The 24,454-nt window shown below is 47.0% G+C and overlaps 1 protein-coding gene across 1 annotated transcript in view; it reads left to right on the top strand.

Annotated features, from left to right (window-relative positions):
* MAML1 (mastermind like transcriptional coactivator 1) overlaps positions 1-24,454 on the top strand; it is a 149,458-nt gene that overhangs the window by 121,965 nt on the left and 3,039 nt on the right. The window lies entirely within an intron of this gene.

Here is a 24,454-nt window from a genome sequence, read left to right on the forward strand (position 1 = left end):
ACAAGAAGTTTCTCCTCTGAGCATGCTTCGACATCAAGGTCACCAACGCCTTGATACACCTTCTGTTTCGCAACTTTTCAATCGGAGCCAACTTTGCATGCTGCTTCAATAGGAGCTTCACAGAGAATGAGGTAGCATTGAATATTATATCTTCTTCAAAATGGGTACTAGAATCTCCCTGTTTCTATATCATAGAAAATAAATTTTAATAAATTTTCTTGTAGAATATCCCAAAATCCCAAAAAGTATATTTATATGCAAAGGAGATGAAATAAAGATGGAGAGAAACATCAGAACTTGAATTTGATTGGGATCCTATAGCACACAGCTACTATTTCAGTACCCACTTCACCAGTCTCGAATTTGTTTAAGCATTTGTTTCTCCCCCCACCATCCTATCCTTTCTTTACACAACTTTAATAAATATGATATCAACTTTCACTGCAATGAACTCTAAAATGACAACAATGTGTGAGACTTAATTTAATTGTCCCCAAGGACTCCAGCGCTGTACAGATTATGCTCCCAACACTCGGGTACAGATAATAATTGACCCTTTTTTAGAAACATTTCAGTCAATGGACCTGCATCGGAAGATTCACACGCACTCATGTATACATAATAACATAGTAAATGATGGCAGATAAAGACCGGAATGGTCCATCCAGTCTGCCCAACCTGATTCAATCTTAAAAAAAGTGTTTATTTATTTAGATTTTTATCCCGTCCTCCCAGTAGCTCAGAACGTTGGGGTTTTTTTAAGCTATTTCTGGGCAAGAATCCAAAGCTCTGCCTGGTACTGTTCTTAGGTTCCATCTACTGAAGTCTCCGTCAAAGCTCACTCCAGCCCATCTACACCATCCCAGCCATTGAAGCCCTCCCTAGCCCATCTTCAACCAAATGGCCATATACAGACACAGACCGTGCAAGACTGTCCAGAACTGGCCCTAGTTCTTCAATATTTACTACTATTTTCTGATTCTAGATCAGGGGTGTCAAAGTCCTTCCTTGAGGGCCACAATCCAGTCAGGTTTTCAGGATTTCCCCAATGAATATGCATGAGATCTATTTGCATGCACTGCTTTCATTGTATGCTAATAGATCTCATGCATATTCATTGGGGAAATCCTGAAAACCCAACTGGATTGCGGCCCTTGAGGGACTTTGACACCCCTGTTCTAGATCCTCTGTGTTCATCCCATCACCGTTTTCGTCTCCACCACCTCTCTTGGGAGTGCATTCTAGGCATCCACCACCCTCTCCGTAAAGAAGAATTTCCTTACATTGCTCTTGAGTCTACCACCCTTCAACCTCAAATTACCGTTTTCCTTTCTCTGGAAAAGATTTTGTTCTACATTAATACCTTTGAAGTATTTGAACGTCTGAATCATATCTCCCCTGTCCTCCTATCATTTTCGACGCCCTCATCTGAACTGCTTCAAGTCTTCTTGTGTCCTTCGCCAGATATGGTCTCCAAAACTGAACACAGTACCCCAAGTGGGGCCTCACCAACGACCTGTACAGGGGCATCAACACCTTCGTTCTTCTACTGGTTACGCCTCTCTTTATATGGCCCAGCATCCTTCTGGCAGCAGCCACTGCCTTGTCACACTGTTTTTTTGCCTTAAGATCTTCAGATACTATCACCCCAAGGTACCTCTCCCCATCTGTGCATATCAGCCTCTCATGTCCCAGCATATATGTCTCCTTCCGATTATTTTAGACAGCATCTCACTCAACAACAATACTTGCTTCCAAATGCACTACAGCAGTTCTGATGTTTCTCTCCTTTATCTTTATTTCATCTCCTTTGCATATAAATATACTTTTTTGGATTTTGATGTCACTCACTTGCGCCCAACACATCCAATAGAAACAGAGAAACATGATGTTATGTAAAGGCCAAATGGCCTATCTAGTGCCCATCCACAGTAACCATTATCTCTTTCTATCTCCAAGAAATCCCACGTGCCTTTCCCAGGCCCTTTTGAATGCAGACACAGTCTCTGTCTCCACAACCTCTTCTGGGAGAGTGTTCCATGCATCTACCACCCTTTCTGTAAAAAAGTGTTTCCTTAGATTACTCCTGAGCCTATTGCCTCTTAACTTCATCCTATGCCCTCTCATTGCAGAATTTTCTTTCAAATGAAAGAGACTCAACCCATGCGCATTTACATTACGCAGATATTTAAAGGTCTCTGTCATATCTCCCTTCTCCCGCCTTTCTTCCAAAGTATTGAGATCTTTAAGTCTGTCCCCATATGTCTTATGATGAAGACCACATACCATTTTAGTAGCCTTGCTCTGGACCGACTCCATCCTTTTTATATCTTTTTGAAGGTGCGGCCTCCAGAATTGTACACAATATTCTAAATGAGGTCTCACCAAAGCCTTATACAGGGGCATCAATACCTCCTTTTTCCTACTGGCCATACCTCTCCCTATGCAACCTAGCATCAAAAGATTCAGGAACCACCAGGGAAAGGGTCCTTGCCCTCCCTCCATTCCTCCAGGTGACAGGTTCCCGAATGTCATACTTTTAATTAGCATTAGAAAAATGTGGAGAGAAGTCTTGCATAAATCTTGCAAGTGATCTCATTTGAGCAAAAACCATTTGATATACAAATTTAGCAGGGTGAAATGCTTTATAGAAATGTGCTAGCCAAAATTCCTAGGAGCTTGGTAGTAGGAATTCTTCTTAGTCTTTTGCTGTTAATCAGTTTTGTTTTGTTTTTGTGTTGGATTATTTTACTATTTTTGATTATGTTTTTCTCCCCACCCCAGCTCTTTCAGTCCATGCATTTTTCTTCATCTGCAACCTGGACTTTTACTAAGATAAAATGCCTTTCATAAATGAAGTGTACATAAATTTCAAAAACTGATTGCAGAGAGATGTCAAGAATTATAAGAGATGTGCACAGTATATTTTGTGTTTTCCTATTGATCATGCAGTGGTAAAAAGTACATGGGATGGCGATTCTCCACTAAGGTGATATGTAGACTAGAAATAAGTATGTTATAATTGACTTCTGAAAGTGGTTTAATTAAACAGGAATCAATTCTAGTTTTCTGACTTTTGGGGGGGTATGTTCATCAGAGTCAACCCTATTATTGTACAGTTAGATTTACAATGGCTTTACTACATTTCAAACAATTTTCCAGAAACCGTTTTTAGAAATGTTTCAAAGTGTGTTCTAATTTTCAAATTTAATGCAAGAAACCTTGAAATTCATGTAGCTGTCAGTTGATTTTCATGGTGATGCAAAATTTATTTTTTATATACAGGTATATGCAAATGTTCTTATCAGGAAATAGTCAAAAGAGAAATATCCAAATCAGTTGTGATGTGACTTTCCTCTTTTGTCATCTTGCTGCAAACATTGGACTTACACAGACCATTGGCCTATTACTGTAAAATGCTTTCTGGAACACTGTCCCTGTTTAGGTTAGAAGCTGACTCTTTTACACCTATGATACCACAGGAAAAAGGGTTTGGATTTCACAGTTGGTATTTTCAGGAAGACTGGAGAATACTGTCTCATCCCAGAACTTTTGAAAGAAAAAGTGAGGAATGTTCCCAAAGGCACTGGAATTGCCTCTTTCAAACAGTTTTCTGGATTTGTAGAAGGCATAGAGAATATGGACCCTATCAAATTCCAAGCAGCCTATAGATTCAAGGAAAAACTCAGTTTGAAGTATCTGTATACAAATGCTAGAAGCCTAAAAAATAAGATGAGAGTTAAGAGTATATAGCACTAAATAAAGAGGTAGATGTAAAAGGCATATTAGAGACCTGATAGAAGGAGGACAAACAATGAGACACTGTTACTAGGATACACATTATATCACAGTGACAGCACAAACCCCCCCTTCCAATTTGATCTACTCTATTTGTTAGAGGGAATTGAATCAAACAAACTAAGCATTCTGCATGACATAGTAGCGTAGAAGCCATGTAGAGGGACCTCCCTCTACATTACTGGCCAAAATTGTGGAAACACCTAGCATTTTAGGGATTTCTTGTTTAAAAAAAAAAAAATAATAATAATGGCTATAACATCATAATTGTATTTAATGCATACGTTTTTGACTAATAGCAGAAACTCTAATCACTTAACAAGACTAGTATAATATTTGGCACATTTCACAAAAATAATGCTGTTCATAAGCTGCCCAAGCTAATAATGATAATTTGTCCAGTTATTCAATGACTTCATCAGTCTCACTAATAGCGCATTTGATATCCTTGATTACTGCCTCACATCTTCTTGGCATGTTGTCCACAAGTCTTTGGAGATTAATAGGTGTTATGTGGAACCAGCAGTTGATTATTGCTGTTATCAGCTCTTGTTTGGTCACTTTGCCATTACTGCTCTCTTTAATCTGGCCCAAAGATTGAGGTTAAGATCTGGGCTGTTACCTGGCCAGTCCAGCAACTCAACCTTGTTCTCTTTGAACTAGGTGAGACATTTCTTGGCTGTGTGGCTTGGGGCTCTATCCTGTTGAAAAATGAATGGTCGACTGGCACCAAAGATGTCTGTGGCTGAAGGCAGGATCTTGGGCTGAAGGCCCACCTTTATATATTTGTCAGCATTTATCATGCCATCAAGCACCTACAATCAACCTACATCATCTCTGGACATGCAGCCCCACACCATCATGCTCAGTGGATGCTTCATTGTGGCAGCAGTACACTCTGGCAAGCAGTCCTCGCCCGGTCGCACACTAACAAAGCAGACACCGTCACTGCTAAATATGGAGATTTGGGTTTCATCACTTCACATTACCTTTTTTTTCTGCTCTGTGGTCCAGTTTAAATGTTTATGATGCTGAACTGTGTTGAGGAAGAGCTTTTTCCTGGAAATTGTTCACAGGCCTACTTTCACCATTATCTGGAGAACTGCCTGGCTGATAAACAACCTTGTTTCGGCCAGTGACTTAATGTCAGCAGAAGTTAATATCTGATTCTGTAGAGCCATTCTCACTAACATTCTATAAGTCTGAAGTAACCTTTTTCTGGCCCTTCCAGCCTTGTTTTTGATGCTTCTAGTCTCTTCAAAGCATTTGCAGAGTTTAAGTACCTGGACTGTAACGCAATTTTGTCTGCAAACTCTTAGTAACTGTAGCCTTTTCTTAAGGTTATGGTTGCTGCTCTCTTTTTAGGTGACTAGTCAATTATCCCAGGACAAGCAGGCAGGTATTCTCACTAGTGGGTGATGTCATCAGACAGAGCCCCGGTACGGACGTCTCACAAGCACGTGTTGCTTGTAGAAACTTAAAAGTTTCTAGATGCCCGCACCGCACATGCGCCGGTGCCTTCCCGCCCGGAGGTCCGGGCGTGTCTCCTCAGTTCTTTTCTTTCCGCGGAGCTGAGAAGTTCAACTTCATCATGCGCTAGCTGAATTCAGTTAAATTTGCCTTCCTTGTCCGCGTTTTCGCTTTCTTTTAATTACAGTTAACAGTACTTTTCTTTTTCAGTAAAAAAAAAAAAAAAAAAAGAAGATTATTTCCTCCGGCGGGTCGAACGGGCCGGCCACGTGGCTCAGGCCCACTGGCTTCGACCTCGCGGCGGAGATTTTCCGGCCTATGTCCCGGCCAATCACCGGGTTTAAAAAGTGCAGCAAGTGCCAGCGCGCGATTTCACTCACGGACCCTCACCGGCGCTGTTTGCAGTGTTTGGGCCCTGACCACATTCCGAAATCGTGCAGGCCTTGCTCTACCCTTACGGCACGCTCATTCAAGCGGCGTTGCCTATTGTGGGAATCGATGTTCAAGATGGACGCAGCTAAGGATCCCTCAGCCTCCACTTCATCTGATACCTCCCCGGTTCGGGTGAAACCGGTATCGACCCCTCCTGCATCGAGTGTGGTGAAACCGGCATCGTTCATCCCGACACCATCCACGAGCTCGACGTCGGTGCCTGCCCCGGTCTCCTCGGTTCAGGTACCTCTTCCTTCCACAGTGCCACCAGTGGTCATCAAAGTGCCGAAAGCTACTAAGCAGAAGCACTCGGCCTCGAAGGAGCGCGATGACCGTGCAGGAGGACCCCCTTTCGGTGCGGATCCCTCCTTATCGGCTTCGCTACGGTCCGTGCTGGAAGCTCAATTCGTTGAGCTCATGCAGACCATCGGACCCGGGCTCATCGCTGCCATACAGGGTGACCTCCCGGTACCGGTCCAAAGGGGCGGTCCGCCCCCTCCCCCTCCTCCACACCGTTCGACCTCGAAAACCGACGAGGACGAACGGGGGAGGGCGGCGATGCCCATGCGGCAAGCCTCGCTTACCGATATGCCGCCATTAGAACCCATTACGCCTCCGCGCCAACATGGGACCAGACCTCCGATCGATACTCAAAGCCCTGGGCATAGTCAGGAAGAGTTCTTCCGTACTCCTTACCAGACTTGGGTAGCATCGCAAGAATCCGCATCGCAACCCCAGTTGCGATCCACCGCTTCCAGCCCTATCCACCACTTGGGGGCCTCGGGAGACCATGCGATGCACAGACGATCCCGATCCCCGTCCCGCCACCGAGACGGGCACCGATCGAGACACTCATCCTGGCACTCTTCACGCCACTCGGAGGTGTCACCGCAGAAAAAACTGCAACGTATAGGATACTCCTCCTCGGAGGTGTCCCCTCCGGAGGGACCGGAGTACGAGGAGACACCCGTACCCGATTCTCCTTGCCACTCCCCGATGTCCATGGATCCGGAGGCCTCTTCCTCCTCCAGCCCGTCCCACAGACCGACGCTGGCGGATCAATTGTCTTTCTCATCATTCCTCCAACAAATGGCGGATGATCTGGATGTGACCCTTGACACGGGCTCCCGATACTCCAAAGAGTACCTGGACACCATGCATTTACCTAACCCTCCAACGGAGTCGCTTCAGCTCCCCCTGCATAAATTGCTGGATCAGACCTTCATGCAGTGTTTCGAAACACCGTACTCCATACCGGCGATTCCCAGCAAACTCGATGCTCGATACCGCATCGTGCACCATAAAGGGTTTGAGGGCCCTCAACTCTCCCACCAATCCCTACTGGTCGAGTCCTCTCTTAAACGCTCTCATCCCTCCCAGGTCTACGCCTCTGTACCACCGGGCCGAGAGGGGAGAACGATGGACAAATTTGGTAGAAAATTCTATCAAAACTCCATGATGGCGTCACGGGTGCTGAACTACAATTTCTTTTTCTCTTCCTATCTGGAGTTCTTCTTGCCGGTGCTCCGCAAGTTCACTCCGTTCATAGACAACCAAGCTCGATTCGAGTTCGAGGAAGTGATAGCCTCCCTCTCCCAATTACGCCTCCAGCTGATGCAATCCTCCTTCGATGCATTCGAACTCTCGGCACGTGCTGCCGCAAGCGCGGTAGCCATGCGTCGCCTGGCATGGCTCCGTACAATCGATATGGATCCCAACCTCCAGGACAGACTCGCCAACGTACCATGTGCTGGAGCTGACCTGTTCGATGAGTCTATCGAAACTGTTACCAAGAAGCTGTCGGATCATGAAAAATCTTTTCAATCCATCCTGCGGCCCAAACCCAAACCTCAACAGTCTCGACCTTCCAGGCCACCCCTGATTTACCAGCGGCGTTACATGCCCAGACAAGCGCCTGCTGCGAGACAATCTGCGAAGAGACAACCTCCCCAGAAGTCTCAGCAAAAACCTCAGCCACCGGCTGCACCTAAGGCTCCCCAGCCCTTTTGACTCCCCTCCCGGGAGCATAACCGACACCGTTCTGCACTCAGCCTCTCCCATAGGGGGCCGTCTCCATCTTTTTTACCATCGATGGGAGGCCATAACCACGGACCTATGGGTCCTTACCATCATAAGAGAAGGATACTCCCTTCAATTCCATCGGGTCCCCCCGGACCATCCTCCAAGAGAGTATCCTTCAAGCTCGACCCAGACCGCCCTTCTTCTTCAGGAAGTCCAAACCTTACTTCAGCTTCGGGCTGTCGAGCCGGTCCCGTCAGACCAATTGAACCGAGGGTTTTACTCCCGGTACTTCCTCGTCCCGAAGAAAACGGGCGACCTGCGACCCATTTTAGACCTTCGGGCCCTCAACAAGTTCCTGGTCAAAGAGAAGTTTCGCATGTTGACTTTGGCTTCTCTATACCCCCTCCTCGAGCAGAACGACTGGTTATGCTCCCTGGATCTCAAGGAGGCCTACACTCACATCCCCATTCACCCGGCCTCCCGAAAGTTCCTCAGATTTCGGGTGGGAAATCTGCACCTACAATATCGAGTGCTACCATTCGGCCTATCTTCGTCCCCCAGAGTCTTCACAAAGTGCCTGGTGGTAGTGGCCGCGGCACTCCGGGACAGGGGTCTACAGGTGTTCCCATACCTCGACGACTGGCTCATCAAGGCCCCGTCAGCCCCAGAGGTCACTTCGGCGGCCTTGGCTACAACCTACTTCCTCCAGAATTTGGGCTTCGAGATCAACTTTTCCAAGTCTCATCTACAACCCACCCAGTCCCTCCCCTTCATAGGAGCGGTCCTGGACACCACCCGACTCCGAGCATTCCTGCCTCTGCAACGCATGGAGTCCCTTCTTCACCTCTGCCAGTCGGTGTCTACTCGCCAAACCCTACCGGCGAGACAACTGATGGTGCTCCTGGGCCATATGGCCTCCACAGTACATGTGACACCCTTTGCCAGGCTCCATCTCAGGATCCCCCAGTGGACCCTGGCATCACAGTGGAATCAGACGTCCGATCCACTATCCAAACACATCTTAGTCACACCTGCTCTTCGGCAGTCTCTACTTTGGTGGATGACCTCTTCGAATCTATCCAGAGGTTTGCTGATGCACTCTCCCCCCCCATCAGAAAGTTCTCACAACCGATTCGTCGAATTATGCATGGGGGGCCCACCTGGATGGTCTCCGCACCCAAGGATTCTGGACCAGTGCGGAAAGACTACACCAAATCAATCTACTGGAACTCAGAGCCATCTTCAATGCGCTCCAAGCTTTCCAACACATACTTCACGACATGGTAATCCTCATTCGCACAGACAATCAGGCCGCCATGTATTATATCAACAAGCAAGGAGGCACGGGCTCGGCCCTCCTTTGCCAGGAAGCTCTACGAGTCTGGGACTGGGCGGTGCGCCACAACGCCCTCCTCAGAGCAGTCTACATTCAGGGGGAGAACAACGTCTTAGCAGACAAACTGAGTCGTCTACTACAACCGCACGAATGGACTCTCCATTCCAGCCCCCTTCACCAAATCTTCACACAGTGGGGGACGCCTCAGATAGACCTCTTTGCGGCTCCCCACAACTCCAAACTGCCTCAGTTTTGCTCCAGGATCTACACCCCTCATCGCCTCGAGGCAGATGCTTTTCTACTGAACTGGGGGAAACGATTTCTATATGCGTTCCCACCATTCCCGCTGATCCAGAAGACTCTGGTCAAGCTGAAACTCGAACGGGCCACCATGATCCTAATAGCTCCTCGGTGGCCCAGACAACCTTGGTTCCCCCTCCTACTTCAACTCAGCAGCAGGGAACCAGTACCACTTCCAGTGTTTCCTTCACTACTTACTCAACATCAAGGATCACTGCTTCATCCCAACCTGCAGTCTCTCCACCTGACAGCTTGGTTCCTCTCAACGTAACCCCTCACCACTTCTCTCAAGAAGTAAGGGAGGTCTTGGAAGCTTCCAGGAAGCCCGCCACTCGACAATGCTACTCCCAGAAATGGACTAGATTCTCCTCATGGTGTGTCTCTAAATCAAAGGAACCTCAGCGAGCTTCCTTATCCTCCGTGCTGGACTATCTCCTACACCTATCTCAATCCGGGCTCAAGTCTACATCCATACGAGTCCACCTGAGCGCTATTGCGGCGTTCCACCAGCCCCTACAAGGGAAACCCCTCTCGGCCCATCCGGTGGTCGCCAGATTTATGAAAGGACTCTTCCATGTTAACCCTCCTCTCAAACCACCCCCAGTAGTTTGGGACCTCAATGTAGTCCTTTCCCGTCTCATGAAGCCCCCGTTTGAACCACTCAACAGGGCCCCTCTTAAGTATCTCACCTGGAAAGTGCTTTTCCTGGTAGCCCTTACGTCCGCTCGCAGAGTCAGCGAACTCCAGGCACTGATGGCGGACCCACCATTCACAGTATTCCATCATGACAAGGTGGTCCTCCGCACTCACCCGAAATTCCTGCCTAAGGTGGTCTCAGAATTTCATCTTAACCAATCCATTGTGCTTCCAGTATTCTTCCCTAAGCCCCATTCTCACCACGGAGAATCGGCCCTTCACACTCTAGACTGTAAACGTGCGCTGGCTTTCTACCTGGATCGCACCAAGCCACACAGAACCACTCCTCAACTTTTTATCTCCTTCGACCCTAATAAGTTGGGAAGACCCGTATCAAAGCGCACCATCTCTAATTGGATGGCGGCTTGTATCTCTTTCTGCTATGCCCAGGCTGGATTATCACTCCCTTGTAAGGTCACAGCCCATAAGGTCAGAGCAATGGCAGCCTCAGTAGCATTCCTTAGATCAACACCAATCGAGGAAATTTGTAAGGCTGCCACCTGGTCCTCGGTTCACACATTCACCTCACATTATTGTCTGGATACTCTCTCCAGACGGGATGGACAGTTTGGCCAAACAGTATTGAAAAATTTATTCTCTTAAGTCGCCAACTCCCCCTCCATCCCACTGAGGTTAGCTTGGAGGTCACCCACTAGTGAGAATACCTGCCTGCTTGTCCTGGGATAAAGCAATGTTACTTACCGTAACAGTTGTTATCCAGGGACAGCAGGCAGCTATTCTCACGTCCCACCCACCTCCCCTGGGTTGGCTTCTCAGGCTAGCTACCTGAACTGAGGAGACACGCCCGGACCTCCGGGCGGGAAGGCGCATGCGCGGTGCGGGCATCTAGAAACTTTTAAGTTTCTACAAGCAACACGTGCTTGTGAGACGTCCGTACCGGGGCTCTGTCTGATGACATCACCCACTAGTGAGAATAGCTGCCTGCTGTCCCTGGATAACAACTGTTACGGTAAGTAACATTGCTTTCTCTTCTGCAAAATTTAGCATACAGCTATAATTTTAATGTATTTAGACAATTAATATTCATTTAATTCAATTAAATCACAATTAATGAAATATCAGTTTATATTTTGTCATACTACTAAGACCAAAATAAAAAACACATTTTCGCCCCGTCTCCGCAAGCTCGGTCCCCACAAACCATCTGATCCCATCTGCACAAGCCTCAGTTATGATTTTATATTGAACATATTTTATTAAAGTATAAAAAGAAACAATATTCTGTACAATTGTCATTTTATAAATATTCAGAGCAAGGACCAACAAAACCCCTGTCTCCCCTCCCCTTCACATATATCCCCTCTACTATCAAGAAAATAGAACAAGCCAAATTACCGTATTACAGAATGCTACACAGAAATATCATGCTAACAGAATACTGCAGTCACACATGATAGGAATAGTGTTAGGCTTTGCAGTCCCCAGTTATGTCTCTAGTAGGATATATATTTCAAATCTGATATATTGTAATGACAAAATAGAAATAAAATGATTTTTTTTCTACCTTTTGTGGTCTCTGCTTTCATCTTCTTTCTATTCTTCCTTCCAGCGTCTGCCCGTTCCATCCACTGTCTGGCCTCTCCCCCTTCCATATGTATCTGACTTCTTTCTATGCCTCTCTCCCCTTTCCATCCAGCCTGTGCCTCCTCTCTCCTTTTTACATCATTCATTCCAGCTTCACTGCTTTCTTCATTTTTATCTCTCCTACACCAGATCTAGCATCTTTATCCCTCTCTCATTTCTCTGCTGACCCCCTTTCCAGCATCAATCTCTCTCTACTTTCTCATTCCTTTTTCTCTCCCCTTTCTCTCATCTGATCTCTCCATTCCACCATGACCCCTGACACCCTTCCCCTCCTGTAATCTCCCTGCCAGCTGTTTCCTTCCTTTTTTCCTTCTCCCTTCCCTCCTCCCCCCTATCCAACATTAACTCTCTTCTCATCCCTTTCCCTCCTCCCCACCCAGTAGCATCTCTCTTTCTACCTCCCTCCAGGTACAGTAGCAGCTCTCCCTTTATCCATCAGCTTCCCAGCCTCCAACAGTGGCTTCCTCTCCTTCCAGCAGCTCTCAGTACTTGCCTGCAGCAGTGATTTACTTAGGCAGCCTTGGGTCCGTTGCCGCCTCAGAGGAAAGGGGAAGTTGCCAAAGTGAATCACTGCCCTGGTAAATACAGAGCTGCTAGGAGAGGAGACAGCCACTGTTGAAGGCTCCCCATGATCTTACTCCTGCTGTGCCCTTCACATTCGCGACCCCCCCCCCCCAAGCCGGCAAAAACAGCTTTGCACCGCAGGCCCTGCCGCCCAAGATGAGCCGGAGGCCCCTACCCGCCGCATTCTACACGTGGGCAGACTCTCAGCACAAACGCTGCTGATGGCCCCAATCGACATGCTGACCATCTCCTCTCTGCCTGCTCTTTCCCCGCGGCCCTCTTCGGCGACTCAGCAGGGGCAGCAATCAAGACAGGCTGCCGATATCGGGATCTTTCCTCTCTGAGTCCCGCCTATTTTGTTTCAACTTCCTGTTTCCGCATAGGCGAGACTCACAGAGGGAATGGCCGACGTCGGCAGCCTGTCTTGATCGCCCGAGGCTGGGAGGAACAGAAGATTTCCAAACACCACCGGGGCAGGAAATTTAACGGCATCCATCTCGCCGGTCCTGTGCGGACCGGCAGGAATTTTCTGCGGACCGACACCAGTCCGCGGACCGGCGGTTGAAGAACTGTGCTTTAGACAACACTCTCAAGCTGTGACAAGAACATCAGAGCATCAAAATGAAGCATATAAACAACCTACTGTATTGTATGCGCTCAAAATCTAAGCAATACATATGAAAAGAAACACAACCAATACCTTTTTGAAGTCAAATCGCTAAAAGTAGTTCCTAACCACAAAATAAAATTACTACACAAATATTGTCAGTAATGTTTATAAATAATCAAAGAATGTGTATAAATATCATACGTTGAAGGATTAAATAAGTTACTGAAGCAACAGTTGAATAAAGTTCTGTGATTTCAAAAAACTTACATAAGAACAGCCTTACTGGGTCAGACAAGTGGTCCATCAAGCCCAGTAGCCCATTCTCACAGTGGCCAATCCAGATCACTAGTACCTGGCCAAAACCCAAGGAGTAGCAATATTCCATGCTACCAATCCAGGGCAAGCAGTGGCTTCCCCCATGTCTTTCTCAATAACAGACTATGGACTTTTCCTCCAGGAACTTGTCCAAACCTTTCTTAAAACCAGCTATGCTATCCGCTCGCTCTTACCACATCCTCTGGCAATGCATTCCAGAGCTTAAGTATTCTCTGAGTGAAAAAAAATGTCCTCCTATTAGTTTTAAAAGTATTTCCCTGTATTTTCGAATGTCACCTAGTCTTTGTAATTTTTGATGGAATGAAAAATCAATCCACTTGTACGTGTTCTACTCCACTCAGGATTTTGTAGACTTCAAATCATATCACCCCTCAGCTGTCTCTTTTCGAAGCTGAAGAGCCCTTACCTTTTTAGTCTTTCCTCATACGAGAGGAGTTCCATCCCTTTTACCATCTTGGTTGCTCTTCTTTGAAACTTTTCTAGCACCACTATATCTTTCTTGAGATAAGGAGACCAGAATTGAACGCAATACTCCAGATGAGGTCGTACCATGGAGCAATACTGGAGCATTATAACATTCTTAGTCTTGTTAACCATCCCTTTTTTAATAATTCCTAGCATCCTGTTTGCTATTTTGGCCACCATCGCACATTGGGCAGAAGGTTTCATCATATTGTCTACAATGCTACCCAGATCCTTTTTCTTGGGCGCTAATCTCCAAGGTGGACCCTAGCATCCGGTAACTGTGATTCAGGTTATTTTTTCCAATGTGCATCACTTTGCATTTGTCCACATTAAGGGCTCCTTTTACGAAGGCGCGTTAGCGGTTTAACGCATGTAATAGCACGCGCTAAACCTTTGGACGCACTAGCCACTACCGCCTCCTCTTGAGCAGGCAGTAGTTTTTCGGCCAGCGCAGGGGTTAGCACGTAATGAAAAGTTGCGCGCGTTAAACCTGCTAGTGCGGCTTCGTAAAAGGAGCTCTAAATGTCATCTGCCATTTGTACGCCCAGTCTTCCAATTTCCTAAAGTCCGCCTGCAATTTTTCACAATCCGCCTGCATTTTAACAACTTTGAAAAGTTTAGTGTCATCTTTAAATTTAATCACCTCACTCATCGTTCCAATTTCCAGATCATTTATAAATAAGTTAAATAGCACCAGTCGCAGTACAGACCCCTGCGGCACTCTACTGTTTACTCTCCTCCATTGAGAAAAATGACCATTTAACCCTACCCTCTGTTTTCTATCCGATAACCAATTCCTAATCCACAACTGAGTTTTGCCACCTATCCCATGACACATTAATTTTCTCTGGAGGCTCTTGTGAGGAACTTTATCAAAAGCTTTCTGAAAATCTAGATGCACTATATCAACCTTTATCCACATGTTTATTCACACTTACATAAGAACTGCCATCTCCGGATCAGACCTTCGGTCCATTAAGTCTGGCGATCCGCACACACAGAGGCCCAGCCAGGTGTACACCTGGCGTAATTTTAGTCACCCATATCCCTCTATGCCTCTCGTAAGGAGATGTGCATCTAATTTGCTTTTAAATCCTATAACGGTGGATTCCGCAATAACCTCATCTGTGAGAGCATTCCAGGTATCCACCACTCGTTACGTGAAGCAGAACTTCCTGATATTTGTCCTGGACTTGTCCCCCCTTAGCTTCAGTTCATGCCCTCTTATCCGTGTCACATTGGACATTGTAAATAATTTTTTTTCCCGCTCTATTTTGTCGATTCCTTTCAGTATTTTGAAAGTCTCGATCATATCCCCTCGCAGCCTCCTTTTCTCAAGGGAAAACAATCCCAGTCTCTTAAGTCGTTCCTCGTATTCCAAGTTCTCCATACCTTTTATAGTTAAATATATTTTATTGAGCAATCAAGAAAACAGAGTGATACAACAAGATCAAAAACCAGCTCAAAAGAGTTTGAAATAGTCCCCCAAAGAACCTCCCTCCCCCCACCCCACCCAATACACCCCCCTCCCAATCCCACCCCTGGGTCCTCCTTCCAAGAACCAATTACCAAAAAGAAACAAAGAGCGAGCTATACACAAATGTAAACAAAAGAAATATGCATTACAAAAAGCATCAATTAAGTATCCGGCTACGAGCCAGAGGGGTCAAAGTAGTCCAAAAGGGTTCCCAAGTAGTTTGGAAAAGGCGGCCCTGGCGAGAGGACAAATCAGTCACATCCCGTCGCTCTCACATCAAGAGAGCAATCATGCGGGTCCTCCAAAGGGAATAGTCCGGAGCTTCAGCATCAAGCCACTTCAGCAAGATACATTTCAAAGCAATCAGGATAGACCACTTGAGAAAAGCTGCAACGCCTTTGGAGTGTGGAAAGGAGTGAGGAACAGTCCCAAACAATAGCAAAGGTGAGCTGCAGATGGTAACATGCCAAAGATTCTCAACAAAAGCAAAAATAGTAGTCCAAAAATGTTGTACCTGAGGACAAGTCCAAAACATGTGTCCCAAACTGGCTTCCAGAGCCTGACAGCGAAGGCAGGCTGCATTTAAACGAAAGCGAGCCAAATAAGCCCTTTTAGGAGAGATATATAAACGAAAAATCAATTTAAAATGTTGTTCCCAAAAGGTGGTATATTTGCGAAATGCTGGAAGACGTCGGACTGCCTGAAGAATTATGTCCGAAGGCAAGTCTACAGCAAGATCACAAGACCAAGCATCTCGCAACCGAGAGTGGTCAAACAAAGGGCATTCATCTTTCAAGTGGCGATGATGGAACTTGAGAGGGACCGGCTCCTGCGAACCAATAGTAAAGGCCATAGACAACAACTCTTGGCAGGAGACCTGCAAGGAGCTAGGAGGTAAGGAAGAAATGTAATGATGGATTTGCATATAAGTGAAAAAGTCTGAAGGGGGAAGATCAAATTCGGCTTGTAATTGAGCAAAAGATTTGGGTGTACCATCATCATTAACCAAATGAAATAGATAATGAATGCCCTTCGTTCCCCATCGAACAAAACTTAGCCCATCAATCCCAGGCAGGAAAGAACCGTTAAAGCGAAGAGGTAGAAAGGGAGAAACAGGAAGAGAGAGCGTGAAATTTGCAGACCCAACGCCAAACCTTCTTCAAGGGACGATGTAATACTTTCAGAGAAAGAGACTCAGGTACAATAGAAGGGACAGAATGTAGATAGGCACTAAAGTGAGCAGAATGAAAACAAGTAAGTTCTAGAGAAGTGTTAGTGAACGCTGAAGTACCCCGAAAGAGGTCATTAATATGCCGCATGCCACAACCAATTGTCAGATAACGGAGATTCAATAAGCCCAAACCACCTCTGTACCAGGGAGTCGCCGCCCGCTTATAAAACAAACGAGGTCTCTTACCAGCCCAAAGAAATTTCTGGACTAGTCGCTCCAGTCTACGCTCATCGCGAATAGTCAAATAAAGGGGAAGAACCTGAAAAACATAAAGCCAACAGGGAACTAAGAGCATGTTATACAAGTGTACCCGGCCCAGAAGCGAAAAAGGAAGAGATTCCCAAAGGTGCAACTTATTTTGTAAAGCCTGAAACAGCGGCGTTACATTTAACCGGTACAGATCAGATAAATCTAGCGGAATGGTAACCCCTAAATACCATAAAGCGGAATCAGCCCAACGAAGAGGGAAAGCACCCCTCCAGGAAGTACGTAAATCCGGTGGAAAAGGTAAGGCCAAGGATTTATCCAAATTAAGGGACAGCCCCGAATAAAACCCAAATTCAGAAATGAGATCCAGAGCTGCCGGGAGAGAGTCTTCAGAGCGGGTAAGAATTAAGAACATATCATCTGCATACGCCAGAGTCTTAAGTTCGAAGTTGCCAACCGAGAGACCTCTGACCTCCGCGAACCCCCGAAGAGTGCATAACAAGGGTTCCAAAGAAAGAAGAAACAGAAGAGGGGAAAGAGGGCAACCCTGTCGGGTTCCACGAAGAATAGGAAAAGAATCTGAGCGGGTCCCGTTGACAAGCAGAGAAGCATGCGGATTAGAATAGAGTGAACTCACAGCATCCAAAAAGAACCCTCCGAGCCCTACATACTCCAAGGTGCGAAACAAAAACGACCAGTGAATGCTATCAAACGCCTTGGATGCATCCAGGCTAACAAATAACGTCGGAATATGGCGAGATTGACACTGCGCAAGAGCAAAAAGAACCTTACGGACATTGTGGACAGACTGGCGGCCCCTAACAAAACCAACCTGATCTTCATGGATGAGCCGTGGTAAATGAGGAGCTAGACGATCAGCCAGCATGCGTGCGAAGAGCTTGAGGTCAACATTTATTAAAGAAATGGGGCGATAAGACCCCGGCAAATCAGCATCCTTACTCGGCTTCAAGAGCAAAGTAATAAGGGCCTCGTTCGCAAAGCGCGGAAAAGAACCACGGGCAATTGCAGCATTAAAATATGCCAACAAGGGTCCATAAAGAGAAGGAGAAAGGATCCGATAGATGTCACCCGAGAATCCATCTGGGCCTGGAGCCCGATCAGAGCGGAGTGATTTAATAGCAGACTCTAATTCAACTGTCCGGAACGGACTATTAAGAGAAGAAATCGCAGTCTCCGACAAACGAGGAAGCCCAGAAGAGTGAAGATAGTCTGTCACCATCTCCAAAGAAGCTTCGTCCGGAGCATCATATAACCGACGAAAAAAATCAAACAAAACCCCGGAGATGTCAAAAGTTTGAGACACCACCCCACCGCCCTGGGTCCGCAAAGACAGAATCGGTTTCCTCCCAGTCGTAGCCTGAACCAAACGAGCCATAAGGCGTCCTGGTTTGTTCCCATAACGATGAAAACGATGCTGATAAAAGACTTTACTTTTTTGGAAACGAGAATGAAGAAGGGAGTTCAAGGCCACCTGAGTAGACAGATAACAGTCTCGAGTCTCCTGAGAAGGGTGAAGAGAAAAGGACCGCTTCGCCAAACGTAAGGCCCGTTCGAGAGTAACAATCCCCTGGTTAATACGCTTGGAACGAGCACACAGAAATAAAATGATATGACCTCGAAGCACCGTCTTTCCAGCCTTCCAAAACAAAACAGGATCATCCATGTGGGAAGCATTATTCGTTGAATAGTCATCCCATTGGGTCTGCAAAAAGGTACGAAATTCTGTATCCTGTGCAAGATAGAAGGGAAACCGCCAGGACGACGCTCGGAGATACGAAGAATCCAAGAAAACATCTATCCAAATAGGGGCATGATCCGATATAGACAGAGGTCCAATCTCAGCCGATTGAACGGAAGGAAACAGAGAGGAAGACAAGAAGATATAATCCAAGCGTGACCAAGTGCCATGGGCATGAGAAAGATGAGTGTAGTCGCGAACTTCAGGGTGCAGGAGGCGCCAAGGGTCCACAACCGAAAGAGAGTCACAAAAGTCCGAAAGAAGGTGACCCTTAGAACCCAAGGAAGAAACGGGAGATCCGGATTTATCCTGATCAGGAGTCATGACCAAGTTAAAATCTCCCAGGAGAAATAGAGGATCACCAGGAAAACGAGAACAAATTTGGAGCAACCGCTGCAAGAAAGCGGATTCACCTGAATTAGGGCCATAAACCACTAACAAAAGATAGGAGCACCCTCCCAAGGTAAGGCGTAAAAGTAGGGATCGGCCGTCAGACTCCTTATCCAAAACCTGGACACCAATGGGAGAAGACTTGCGGACCAACACAGCAATGCCCCCATGGCGGCCCGAAGAGGAAGCAAAATACACCTCTCCCACCCAGGATCGACGCAACTTAAGATGTTCTGCATCGGTCAATCTAGTTTCTTATAGACATGCAATATCAGACCGATAACGCTGTAGAGCAGCAATTATTTTGGATCTCTTAACAGGCGACGTAATCCCCCCTACATTCCAAGATGTAAGTCTAAAAGGGGTACTCGCAGCTTAAAGGCAGAAAAGATGCAAGAGAAGAAAAAGGAATCCAAAAGAAAACTACCCCAAGGGCCCAGCCCCCCCCCAGAGTAGCAGTGACCGCTGAAAAGGAACAATGCATCAAATAGGAAACAAAAAGCACAGCAAAATTGAAGCAAACATGTAGAAGGAGGACCCCCCACCCCCCAATTCCAACCCCACCCACACCCCAACCTCCCCCAACCCAAACTGCCCCACCACCCACCCCCTTTAACCCCCCCCCCAAAATCCCCCCCCCAAAATCCCACTACCAACACACACCCCAGTCAACGGACGTGGAGTGAGAGAGAGTCACACAAAGATGGCAATAGGGCCCCCGATCCCCCCACACCACAGAATAGTGTAGAACAAATCCTCACATGCACACAAACACCAACCTAACGTCACCACAACACACCAGTCCCGATCCACAGGAGCAAGAGGAAGAGAAAGGGGAGGCCAAGGGTAAAAGGCCTAAACAGCTCAAAAAAAGGAGACCCAAAAAATGATACCCCAAAAACCCCCCACCTCCCCCTGCAATCACACACACATCCTATCCCAGGCAAAATTCAGATACACCACAATCATCTCAAACAAACAACAGCAACCTCCAAATATCGAATCTCCCTTGCAGAACAACAAACATTCCCGAGACCTGTACAGCCAGAATAAAAGGAAAATTGGTGAACAGAAAATAGGTGCAAACAAGAAACAAAACACAAAGCACCATAACAGCGTACAAAGAGGCTAAGGCACATCATAAACCTGCCCAACAGTCCTGGTCCCCTAAAAAGACCACAAACCCTATCCAGGGAGTCCACCAGAGGCGAACAATGTAGAAGAGGCACACAAAGTCCACTGGCAGGTCAAAGGAAGCGAGAACCGCCTGCCCGGCTCAGCATCCAGGATGTCCCAATACTCAGGGTCATTACTCCAGCGCTCCAGTACACAGGAATGTCAGAAGCCCGACTACCGGCCAGGCTATAGGTGGGCGACAACTGTCCGCCCGACTCAGCCACCAGGATAGCCCAAGGAACAGGTCCACAGCCCCAGACTCCCCGAGCAAGAGAACACAGTACAAGAATGCGAGGAGCCAAACTCCAGGCAGGACTGCAGGGAGGACAAAAACCGGCTGCCCGGATCAACAGCAAGGATGGTCCATAGCACAGGCTCACTCCTCCACACCCCAGGGAAGAAGGACACAGTTCAGGAATGGCAGAAACGAAGCCACAGGCAATATTGTAAGAAGGTCCCATCCAAAAAATAGGCCTTAAGGAACCAAAGAAAGAACCAAAACAAACAGAAACCAGCACCAAGGCTCCCAGGGCCTCAAGGGACCGATGAAGGACCAGACTCCCCGGGTAGGGAATCCAGGTAGGCCTGTGCCTCCTCTGCCGTAGCATAGCTCTTCCAGCCGGCGTCTGTCCAAATCCGAAGTAGTGCAGGATAGGCGAGTTGGAACCGATGCTTATGGTCAAACAGGGCCGAGCAGACCCTGGAAAAGCGACGGCGCCGCTCCTGTAACGCTGGGGAATAATCCTGGAATAAGCGGACTGGAGCCCCTTCATAGGTAAGCAGGTTTCTCTTCTTCCTATAGTGGCGCATCAATTCAGTCTTATGCGCCGAGTTCAAGACCTTAAGAATAGTCACCCGCGCCCGGGTATGATCTTCGGACCGCCGACCCAGGCGGTGGGCACGCTCCAGTCGTAGAGGCCCCATCCCAGCAGGAAGGGGCAATGCAGCCTGAAGCCAAGACTCCAGCAAGCTGGAGTCAGAAACTGACTCTGGGAGCCCGATGAGACGTAAGTTGTCGCGCCTCGAGCGATTCTCTAAATCTTCAATCTTTTCCTCCTGGCGTCTGAGCAAACGCTGCATAGAGGAGAGTTCCGCTGCAGAAGCTGTGTTCGCGTCTTCCACGTGGGAGACACGAGTCTCCAACTCCCCGGTGCGACGTGTGGTATCTGTAATCGTAAACTCCAGGGAGGCGAGTTGGGAAGAGAGCTGATCGAATCGGGCCTCCAAAGCTCTCACCACCGAAGCCGACAACTCTTCAATATGTGCTGCCAAGAGAGGAAGCGCGGAACCAGTCTCAGCTGCCGCCGCCATCTTAGTATCGGCCCGCGAGGCTCTCACCTCCCTGTCCTTAGCAACGCGGCTAGATTTGCCGCTCATAGTGGGGCTGCCCGACTGCAAGAAACGGTCCATGCACCGGAGAGGTAATAAAATACTGCAACGGAAGGCTGAATCTAGTATCGGGGAGGTGCAGGGGGACCTAGGGCCCCGGAGCTCGAGCTAAACACGTCGTGCTTGGCTCAGCACATCACGTGACCCCCATCTCTCCATACCTTTTATTAGCTTCATTGCTCGTCTCTGCACCCTCTCCAGCAGTTTTATATCCTTCTTTAGGTTGGGAGACCAATGTTGGACACAGTATTCCAAGTGTGGTCTGACCATTGCTCTATAAAGCGGCATTATAACTTTTTCCAATCTACTCGTGATTCCTTTCTTTATCATGCTTTCTTTGCCGCTGCCGCACATTGTGCCGACGGTTTCAGAATCCTAGACACCCAGGTCCTTTTCTTGTTCGCTCTCTACCCAGAGTTGCACCTGACATTCTATACTCGTGTTCCTTGTTCTTTCTGCCTAAATGCATTACTTTGCACTTTTCCACATTTAAACTTCATCTGCCATTTCTCCACCCATTTCTCTAACTGACACAAGTCACTCTGGAGTTCCTCGCTATCCTTCTGCGATCTGATTGCCCGGCATAGCTTTGTGTCATCTGCAAACTTGATGATCTCACTGGATGTTCCTTCTTTTAGGTCATTGATGAAAATATTAAATACCGAGCCCTGGGGCACACCGCTAGTCACTTTCTCCCAGCCACTTTGCCTATCCATCTTAGTATATCTCCCTCTATTCCATGGCTTTGTAGTTTCCTGAGAAGTCTTTCATGTGGAACCTTGTCGAACGCTTTCTGGAAGTCCACCGGTTCTCCACTATCAATTTGTTTGTTCACGGTCTCAAAAAATTGAAGTAAATTCATCAAACATGATTTCCCTTTCCTGAAGCCATGTTGACAGCTCTCATCAGGTCGTGCCGGACTATGCTTTCTTTAATCAGTGCTTCAACCTCTTTCCAGGGACAGACGTAAGACTCGCAGGTCTATAGTTGCCCGGTTCTCCTCTCAATCCTTTTTTGAAAATTGGCATGATTTTAGCTATCTTCCAATTGTCTGGTATCTGTCCAGTTCTAATTGACAGGTTGGCAAGTTTTTGCAAAAGCTCTCCGATTTCAATCTTCAGTTCTTTTAAGACTCTCGGGTGAATTCCATCAGGTCCAGGGGATTTGTCGCTTTTAAGATTGTCGATCTGGTAGTATATCTGGTCCAAGTCCACTTCTAATGTGCTGAGGCTGTCCTCTATTACTCCTTTGAACACTTTCACTGCTTCTGATATTGTTGCGGTGTCTTCCTTCGTAAAGACAGACGCAAAGAAGGAATTTAGTCTGTCTGCAATTTGTTTGTCTTCTTGATGTACCCTTTTCTTCCCTGGTCATCCAGCGATCCCACCGCCTCTTTTGCAGGTTTTTTTCCTTTTACATATCTAAAGAAGAGCTTGAAATTTTTGGTCTCATGTGCTATTTTCTCCTCATAGTCCTTTTTGGCATCCCTCACCACCTTGTGACATTTCTTCTGATCATCTTTGTGTTTGTTCCAAGCTTCGATTGTTTCTTGCGTTTCCATTTTTTAAAGGAGTCCTTCTTTTCTTTTATAGCTTCCTTCACCTCTTTAGTAAGCCATGCCGGTTCTCCTTTGCCTTTAGTTTTCCTTTCTTTGGAAATCCGTGGAATGTAGAGATTTTGTGCTTCCGTGATAGTATATTTCAGTAGGGACCATGCCTGGTCTACCGTTTCAAGTTTGTCCACCTTTTTCTTGACTCGTTGTTCTACCATGGCTCTAATGCGATCGTATTTACCCTTTTTTAAAGTTTAAGGTCGTGGTTAAGGTTTTGGTACGTTTCCCTTTCCCAATGTAAGTTTAAAGTTGATCATGTTGTGATCGCTTGTCCCCAGCGGGACCGTGACTTCTACTTACTTCTTTTGTTGGTCCTGTAATGCCATTTAGGACCAAGTCCAAGGTGACATTTCCTCTCGTCAAAGAAGTCAAGCAAATTTGTGAGGCAAGATCTCCCTCGGCTGAACCCATGCCGACTGTCTCATTAAATCATGTTTGTCTACGTGTTCCACAATTTTTGTTAATTTTTTTTTTTTTTAAATAATTGTTTCCACCATTTTGCCCGGCATTGAAGTTAGGCTTACCGGTCTGTAATTTCCCAGATCTCCCCTGGAGCACTTGAAGTGTTTCCACAATTTTGGCCACTACTATAGATATTCTGTCTCTCTTGTCATGATGTCATTTGTACAAATAGAGAAATTATACTGCTTGATATGTAATCTTTGGGTCCGTTTGATGGCTTAGGGAAAATAGTGCAAACTACTATGTTGTCAATTTCAAGATAAGGTCTTTTGTGTTCTGGGTTATCTAAAGGCTGAAGAGGGTCTCAGGCATTGCTCAATAGTCCTGACTTTGATGTTCATGTTAGATGAATTCAGGAAGGAACTAGGCTTTTTATTGCATTTGCTGGGTTGAATATAAAAGGGGAAGGCTCTTGATGACAGATTTCAACTTTGGTTCCAATTAAGTTGGAAGCCCAAGGAGCAGAGGGAAATTGGGCAACAGAAAATGCTTGTGTGTTAAATGCTGCATTTTAAATCTCTTTGTTTGCTCAACTATGAAGCCACATACATTCAAACCTCGGTTTGCGAGTGTTTTGCAAGACGAGCAAAACATTCTCGCAAAACTTGTCTAGCAAACCGAGTGTTGACTCGATTTGCGAGCACCCCCCCCCCAATAACCGTCATCGCTCCCCCCCCCTGCTCACAAAGGCCCCCCCGCCCGAACTTCTTGAACTAACCCCCCCCCCCCCCAGTCTGGCACCGGCACGCAGCCCACAGGATGTGCCGATGCCGCTAGAAGACCTTCCTGCCTCTGCCGGCCTTGAGCATGCATCTGCGCATGCTCAAGGCCTTCTAATTCTCCCTCTCGCCGACAGGCAGGAAGATCTTCTAGCAGCGCCGGCACGTCCTGTGGCAGACGGAGGGGTAAGTTCAAGATGTTCGGGCGGGGGGTGCCGGTTTGCGCGGGGGGGTGGCGGGCCTTTGCGAGTGGGGGGGAGCAGCGCTGCTGGCCTCAGGAGGGGTGGGAACATATCAAAGCGAGTTTCCATTATTTCCTATGGGGAAACTCGCTTTGATATACGAGTATTTTGGTTTACGAGCATGCTTCTGGAACGAATTATGCTCGTAAACCAAGG

This window comes from Geotrypetes seraphini, chromosome 18, assembly GCF_902459505.1.
Source record: "Geotrypetes seraphini chromosome 18, aGeoSer1.1, whole genome shotgun sequence".
Classification (NCBI taxonomy): Eukaryota; Metazoa; Chordata; class Amphibia; order Gymnophiona; family Dermophiidae; genus Geotrypetes; species Geotrypetes seraphini.